Here is a 7,632-nt window from a genome sequence, read left to right on the forward strand (position 1 = left end):
GTCAGCAACATTTACGCCCCATGTACTCCACATCAATATCAGAAGAGCAATAAATTAGCCTATGCCTTTCTGTATCTTTCTCTGGTACATACTGTAAGCTTCTTGCATTATAACTTTTTCACAAGTGCAGTGAGAACAATATGTCACTACAGAGTGCTGAGGTAACTTTTCTGCAATTAGGTTTTCATGGCAACACTACCATGCAGACCTCCGAGACCACATGCACACCTCTGTTGCACAGGTTTATGAAGACAAACACAATACCATCCCATGTGTTAGCTTGAGGAAACTATATTCTTGAACAGAAAATTGCAGTGCCTTCTTCATTTCCCAGATGATTACAACCTAATTACTTGCAATAAAACCAGCTTTTTCCTTTCATGATCCCAACAGATTTGCAGGGGAGCAAGGGGATTTTCAATTTCAGTAGTTGCAAACACAGTCACATCACTGTCACAGTGTTAAACCAATCATAAATCAAAGTGCTTTCCAATGTTGCTGGAAAACAAGTGGATGCTTCCCAAGAATAATCTGGTGAGATGGATTCCTGGGGCTAAATCCGAAGCACTTGAATGCCCCATAGGAGGGATGGACACACCTGTAAAAGCATCAAGATAACGTTTAAATCCAACATGAACAGTAACAGTACATTCAAACAAGCATTTTCCCTTTACATCAATAAGCATACTATGAGCTACACTTTCCAATATAATATGATGTAATCTAGTCATTACAAACTATTATTCAATCATGCCAAACCTACTTAGTAAGACTGGAGTATTTTTATCTGAATACAAATTTATATCCGCCCAGAGCCTTCATTACAATGTCCCGCCTTGAAATACTAAGTCTCAACATACTGCTGCCAGCATTCATTCAGAGCATTAAAAAAATGTGGTGAGTCAGCACTGTATCAGGCTTTTCTACACTAAGTGAATGCGACAACCCCTAAATACATTGCTCAGTCCTCAAGAAAAATGGTTATCGAACAATGAGCAGCTGTTACTGACCTTGCACTCTCAACAAAAGTTATCAAGGTTACTGTAGTCTACATATATTTGAAATGCAACTTGCCTGACTCTGTTGCTTGCTAAAAGCTGCAGAAGAACAAAGCGAACTAGAAATGTTGTATCACAAGAGACTGCAAAACCAGTTACAGCCTATACAAAGACTTCATACAACTTCCACTCAATGCTTGCTGAAAGATGCTCTGTAATAATTACAAGATGAGGTTAGTGTTATATCACCTTTTCTCAAGTATAACATGATGCAAGTTACAGCACGTCCAAACACACACACACAGACACACACACATATATATATAGCTGTGGTTGACACAAGGTTGCAAACAAAAGCCAATACAAGATATCTGCACCCTTCACAAGTGATGAAACATGCATATCGAAACAGGGCACATGTCAGCACTGAAGGCATGAACGTTCAGATATCAGGGCAGACTGACACTTTCTTGCCCTGCATTGGATTGTACAGTTGGGTTGCCGAAGGCTACTGAATCACTCCCGGATCCTTTTTATCTGCATTCTAGGAGTAATTTTATGATCAGACAATGGTTTTCTTTGTCTTCTTCGTTTTTTTTTACGTTTTCGGATTTTGCGCCCTTTTTTGCACCTTTCTTTGAACCAAATAAATAACAGCATCAACACTATTCGTTCACTACTGTTCCGTGACACGTGTACATGGAAATATTTGCTATGTTTGTTAATGCTTTTGTTATTACTTTCTCAAAGAGAAATACACTCGGATACACTTTCTTGAAGAGAGAGTGTATTCCATCTTGTTAAATTGTGTAATTACTATACATAACTACATTGTAATGAAGAAAGAGGCAGGAGGCCATCCCTACTAATGTCTCGTTTTCTATTCCCGTTTTCGTCTGCCTTTTTCCCGGTGTTAACTCTTCAGTTGGTCATGTCTGCATCTCATGCAGAAAATGTTGTCCTCGAAGTTGTTGCCGATTGTCGATAATGAGCATCTAGGTTTCCGAAGGTGGCTCTGGTGGTAATGGTACTGGTTCTCGTACCAGTACCAGTACTGGCACTGGTGGTAGTGGTACTGGCTGTTTCAAGCTGATGGTAGTTCTCGCAGACAGTTACGTTGTCGGGATTGGGAGAAGGCAGCAGAAAATCTAGGAAGCAACACCGTGGTCAGTCAAACTGATGCGCTGCGCAAGAAGAGAAATTGTCCACATGACTAGCAGTGGTGTCCAGGTGTGAAGGACCCCCTCATGATTTGCCACTGTGGCACTAATAAGAAAATCATGAGGTTGTCACCGGTGGCATGACACCGAGGAAGCAATCTCTTGTGTTGGTGCAACGTCATTGTTTTTTAATATCTTACAAAGTGCAGGATAGCCTGTGATGGCGAAAATACCAAGTGTGCTGTGAGATTGCACAAGCTTCTAAAATTTGTCTTCAAGGCACGTGAAATTTGTCATCTCTTCTGCAGTGTGGGGATGTCCTCCTTTTGTGAGAACTAAACTTGCACTTTCCCAACATGGACGCTGGTGGAGCAATGCTCGGTGATGTGCTTGAATCAATAAAGTAGAGCATTGTGTTGGGCGCAGCAAATGTGTCCTAGCACAATGGTAGAATTGAGCATGTTGTTTGGCTAATAGCTGTGGCAAGGGTTGGAGGAGATGGGTTTGCAGTGTCTGGTGGGAAAGGCAGCCAGCACTCAAGTTTTACAACTGGGAACACTTTGAGCTCATTCCTTCTTGAAGCTCTGTCTGGCACAGGTAGAGTGGGGCTGTACCCAAGAGCTAAAAGAACATTGTTTGCTGGGAGCATACACGGAGCAATCACTGATACCAAGCAGGAGCTGGACTGGTGTAAGCAGCAAGGGAAAATCAGAAGCAGTGGTGTGCTGCATGCTTTCTATTGCTTATGATGGAGCTGACAGCATCATTTAGTGATCCAATACCTCTGTGTATTTACACAACGGCGAACATGGATGCCACATTGCCAATAGAGTGGAGATGTTTCTGAAAGCTGATATCAAATTGCTACTTCATTCTCGTCAATGTCCTGGCTAGTTCAATGCAGAATGTCTCCTGTGGCTGTCTGACAGGGGGGAAAAAGATGGGAACATGCACGCTATACATTTGTTATTTTAGGTGATGTTTACAGAATAACACTAAATACTGTGTTAATCACAATGCTTAGTGTGTAGTGTAAACTATTTTATTGAAACCACATTTCCACAATTTCTATTGTCACAATTCAATAGAAGACAGCATTGTATCTAAGGCAAGCTGAGTAAGAATGCCGATGTCAATTGCAGATGACTACTTATGGCACAGCAACAATTGTAACAATTTTATAACAAACTTGTAACAATTGAAATTACAAAAAAAAAGGGTCAACCAATTTTGGACCCTAAGGAAGACCAAGTCAATGTGCATGGTGGTTCAAATGATACTACGATTAAATGTTGATCATATCTGCCCATTTCCCACATTCCTTTTCACTCATTTTGTATATTTTTCACATCATATTCCATTTTTTGTTATTTGTTTGTGATTTACAGTATACATATACAGAGTGTCCCAGCTAAAGTTAACCAAGTAATTCAAATAAAAACAAGATTTAAAAAGTTCAGAGCCATTCGACTCTATGAAGGTGGGTGACCAATGGAGCTGTATAGAATTATAAAGAAAAAATAAAACAATGAAAGAATACTGCACAAGTATGCACTTTTTTATGTTATTTGTATTTATGTTGATCTGGTGACCACAGTAATTACTGTTTTATGGTTGCTATGAAAGACAGCCATCGGCTCTGCGATGACACTGGAGATGTCATTAGTGAATGTCAGGTCTATGCATGACCGATGGCGCGTCGTGGGGATGTTGGTCTTGGTGTAACTTTTGAAGCCCGAACCTTCCACGAGAAACACAAACAACTACTTTCCGTTGGGACGAGACACATTGATGCTAAAGTCACCCACAGTGATGATGGTAGGATCTATCCAAATGTGTCGTTCATAAATTCTTTGAAGTCCCTCTTTGACATTCCGGGATCAATGTATACAGTGGGAACGATTCCATCCCAAGTCTAGCATAGTTTTCTCGTATAATTCGCCCACCAGCCCACTCGCCTTCCTTCCACTGTGTCCTCTTCAGAAGCTTCTACCTGTTGTTAAAGAAACAATTATCTGGCTGCTTGCATTATCCACGCATTCCTTTTCCATGCCAACTCTTTCCTTTGTTCTAACTGCGCCTCAGTAAGGAAGTCAAAATGCGCTTGCTTGCCTGCCAAAAAATCAGACGGGTGTTGTTCTACACCACTTGTCGATGCGTGCATCCATGGCATAATGTTCTCCATATTGGGCTTCTGTACAAGACGTTATGTGTTCAAATCTTACAGTCGTAAAAATTTATTGGTTTTTATTTGTTAATTTATAAAACAGTTCATGGCATCAAATAATGTGCTTACGAAGCCGTTTGAAGCCATGTGGATGAAGTTTAGGCAAATATATGTTTTAAGCATCATTTTCATCATTTTCATGCTGACACCATAAGTAAGCGTTAGTAAACGTACGGAAGTTTGAGTATTCACAGAAATTCATCTATTCAAGCCTAGATGGAGGTATGGGACTTTTGGGACACGAAACGGAAAGACAAATGGAACATTCAGCCAAAGAATGATACGCATTAAACAGTTATCAATCGGTTGACCTAGAAAACAACAACACACCTCTGACATTTAGGGCATCTTCCCAGCATGAAATGACATGTGTCATAAGAGGTCGACCTTTCACAAGTGCACCAAAGTGCCTACAGGAAACGGAACACTCTCCTGCATGGCTATGCATATGCCACTTGAGAGTGGAACTGTCGGTGAATGCATTCGGGCAGAGCTGGATCCACAGATACACTGTTAGGTGCCAATCTCAAGTGAACATGCTGGGTCAGAGGTGGAACCTGAAGGACAGCTCACCAATGTGGGTGCGAGCAGGCATTTTTCACATAGGTCTTCTGAGTCTTGTAAGTGCACAGCCTGCAGGAATGCAGCCTGCCATGCACGGACACGAGCAACTGATACTGCTCCAGGGACCCTGATGGCAACGAACCTGCAAAGTCTCAGGAAATATGGGACACCATAATCCTCATATGAATTCACTCGATTCTTTACCTTCTCTGGTGAATGATAATATCTTCAATGTGCCCTGTACTACTCATGAATGAGGCTTTTACTTTTTGCTGGCTGCAGCCTTCTGGTCTAGAAAGCATAGTTCAGGCTTTTTGCTGGTTTTATCCATATGGTTTAGGAATATTGCACCCAAAAATTTCGGCTGAGCAGCTGTGTAAGTGTTGCTAAAAGGATTCATCATAATTCTTCCTCGAGCAACCAACACCAGTGAATGGCTGAACTCTGTTTAACATGTGGCAATGAAAAGAGAATTTTCGTCCATACCTTACTGTGTGCTGTAAATCAATGAAAGCCTCAGATAGCTTTGCTTCAAATTATCTCCACTTAAAGTTACCCGCAAAGAATGGCCTCATTTTCAGAAGCAGTTAAAAAAGCAAACGGTACCGGCAGAATGTCGAGCAAAGTGTTGAGTACTCGTGCCACTGCCAAATGTTTTTGTGACGAACAGGAAAAACTCAATATTTTACCATCAACTATTTGTCATGAACCATCAAGTATTAGTGGGTTCAGACCAAAATTAATTTTTTATGAGTCATATATTGCCAGCATTTCTTACATGCTTGTTGCAACACAGCAAGTATAGCCATTTAACTTAAATGTTCTATCCAATGCTTTTATGCTTTAATTACTGCCGTGAACTACCGCGGAAGAGTGTAGAACTGGGACTGAAAAAGGCGCAATGAGCTGAACTGAGCTACGCCAGGTGGCACTGTGGCATTGCGTTAGAGAAACTTATCGTTGTACACAAAATAAGCTCTTTGAAAATTTCGAAGAAGAATGAAACCAAAAAAAGAAAGTTACAGGCCTGCATGGCACAAACAGCACAGTCACAGCATAAGCTGGAGGAGTCGCTTCATAGGAGCTCCATTTTCTGCAACACACAGTAGAGGGTCTTTGCATCCTGTTGTGAGAACAATCTGAACTATCTACCCCGCATCGACGGTGAGTTGTGCCGTGTCCTGCTTTCTGCACAACGGCCTACTAAGCCCGATACTGCCTGGTTGCAGACCCGGCTGTAGCCAGGGCCATTTTTCAGCAGTGGTTTGTACCTTGCGAGGAGGCGCCATAACATGTACCAAACAGTAAACACAGGCATCTACATTATGCGACACACACTGCATTTCTTTGAGCATGGAACAATACAATGCTGTTTTGATGATGATGATTTATTAGCATACCCTTTAAAACGAGGCAGAGCTAACAGTCACGTAGCGTGCTCGAGTTAACTAGGTCCAGCTACATGCAGCATGCAACTCCTACATGTTGGGACACATGGCAGAATAAAATGCAACTGCAAATCGAAGTTTGCAAGTATTGATGTCACGCGGCGTGGATGTCCCATTACGTGACAAATAGCACAATACGATGCCAATGATGATGATTAATTGGCATCCCCTTTGAAATGGGGTGGTGATATGGTCACCTAGTCAGCTTGATTTATACACGTATACAATACACATTTCTTTTATTCGACAATTTTTGTTACCATCTCCGTAATTCTTTTCTTCCTCAAACCTTCTCCATCTACCTTGTACCAGTACCTATGCAACAGCTACATGGCATTCTACCTGATGCAATATTATGCAAGTGCAATGCAAAGTGTGCCCGTACTGACCCTATGCAGTGCGGACGTCACATCACGTGTCTCCTCGCTCCCTAGGACGCGTTTATAGGGCATGTTTCCGCTGCAAGCTAGCAAGCCCTGGCGAGGCTCAGTGGTAGAGTATCCGACTCCCACGCAGCCAGCCCGGGTTTGATCCCGGCAGGAAGTGGGTATAACTTTTTTCTCATTCGTGGCAATAGCTGCGACGGACACCGTCACCAACCAAAACGGCTATTGGAACGAGCCTATAACAGTTTACGCTGTAAAATATACTTAAGAGGACTGTCATAGATGCACTAGCGTAGAGAACAAGAGTGAACAAACAGAAACGATTCACGAGGCATTTGGACGCTGCCCAAACTGTAGCAGATGACAGCCGTGAGTCTGCGCCCCTGATGTCATGTCAGCAGCGTTCGCAGCACCTTTGTAGGTCAGTCTAGGGGCTAATAGTGTCCCAACTGCTTGGCAATAGAATAGCTCATGCAAAGAGTTCTTACAGCAGGAAAATGGTGTATGTTATATCACGTGCAAAAACAGCTGAAAATTCAAACGCCCGTATTCTAACTTGGGCACAAAAATAATGATGGTGGAATGAATGAGAGCCACACAAACCCTGCTGATCCCACTTCTCAGGTAAATGTTTCAGGCTCAGGAAGAATATTGTGAATCTGATAATAAAGCAATCATCAATGTAGTGCAATAAATGAAGTGCAGTAAAATAACTCAAATGCAATCAACAATTCTAGCAAGCGCAATAAAATAGTGCAATCACAAAACTGGCCACAGTCAAACTGTCTCGAGAGTAGTCTCTGGTATTAATTCTTTTTGCTTCAGGAGGACAGTTTGTTCTTGTAAAAA

The sequence above is a fragment of the Dermacentor albipictus genome, chromosome 6 (assembly GCF_038994185.2).
Source record: "Dermacentor albipictus isolate Rhodes 1998 colony chromosome 6, USDA_Dalb.pri_finalv2, whole genome shotgun sequence".
Lineage (NCBI taxonomy): Eukaryota > Metazoa > Arthropoda > Arachnida > Ixodida > Ixodidae > Dermacentor > Dermacentor albipictus.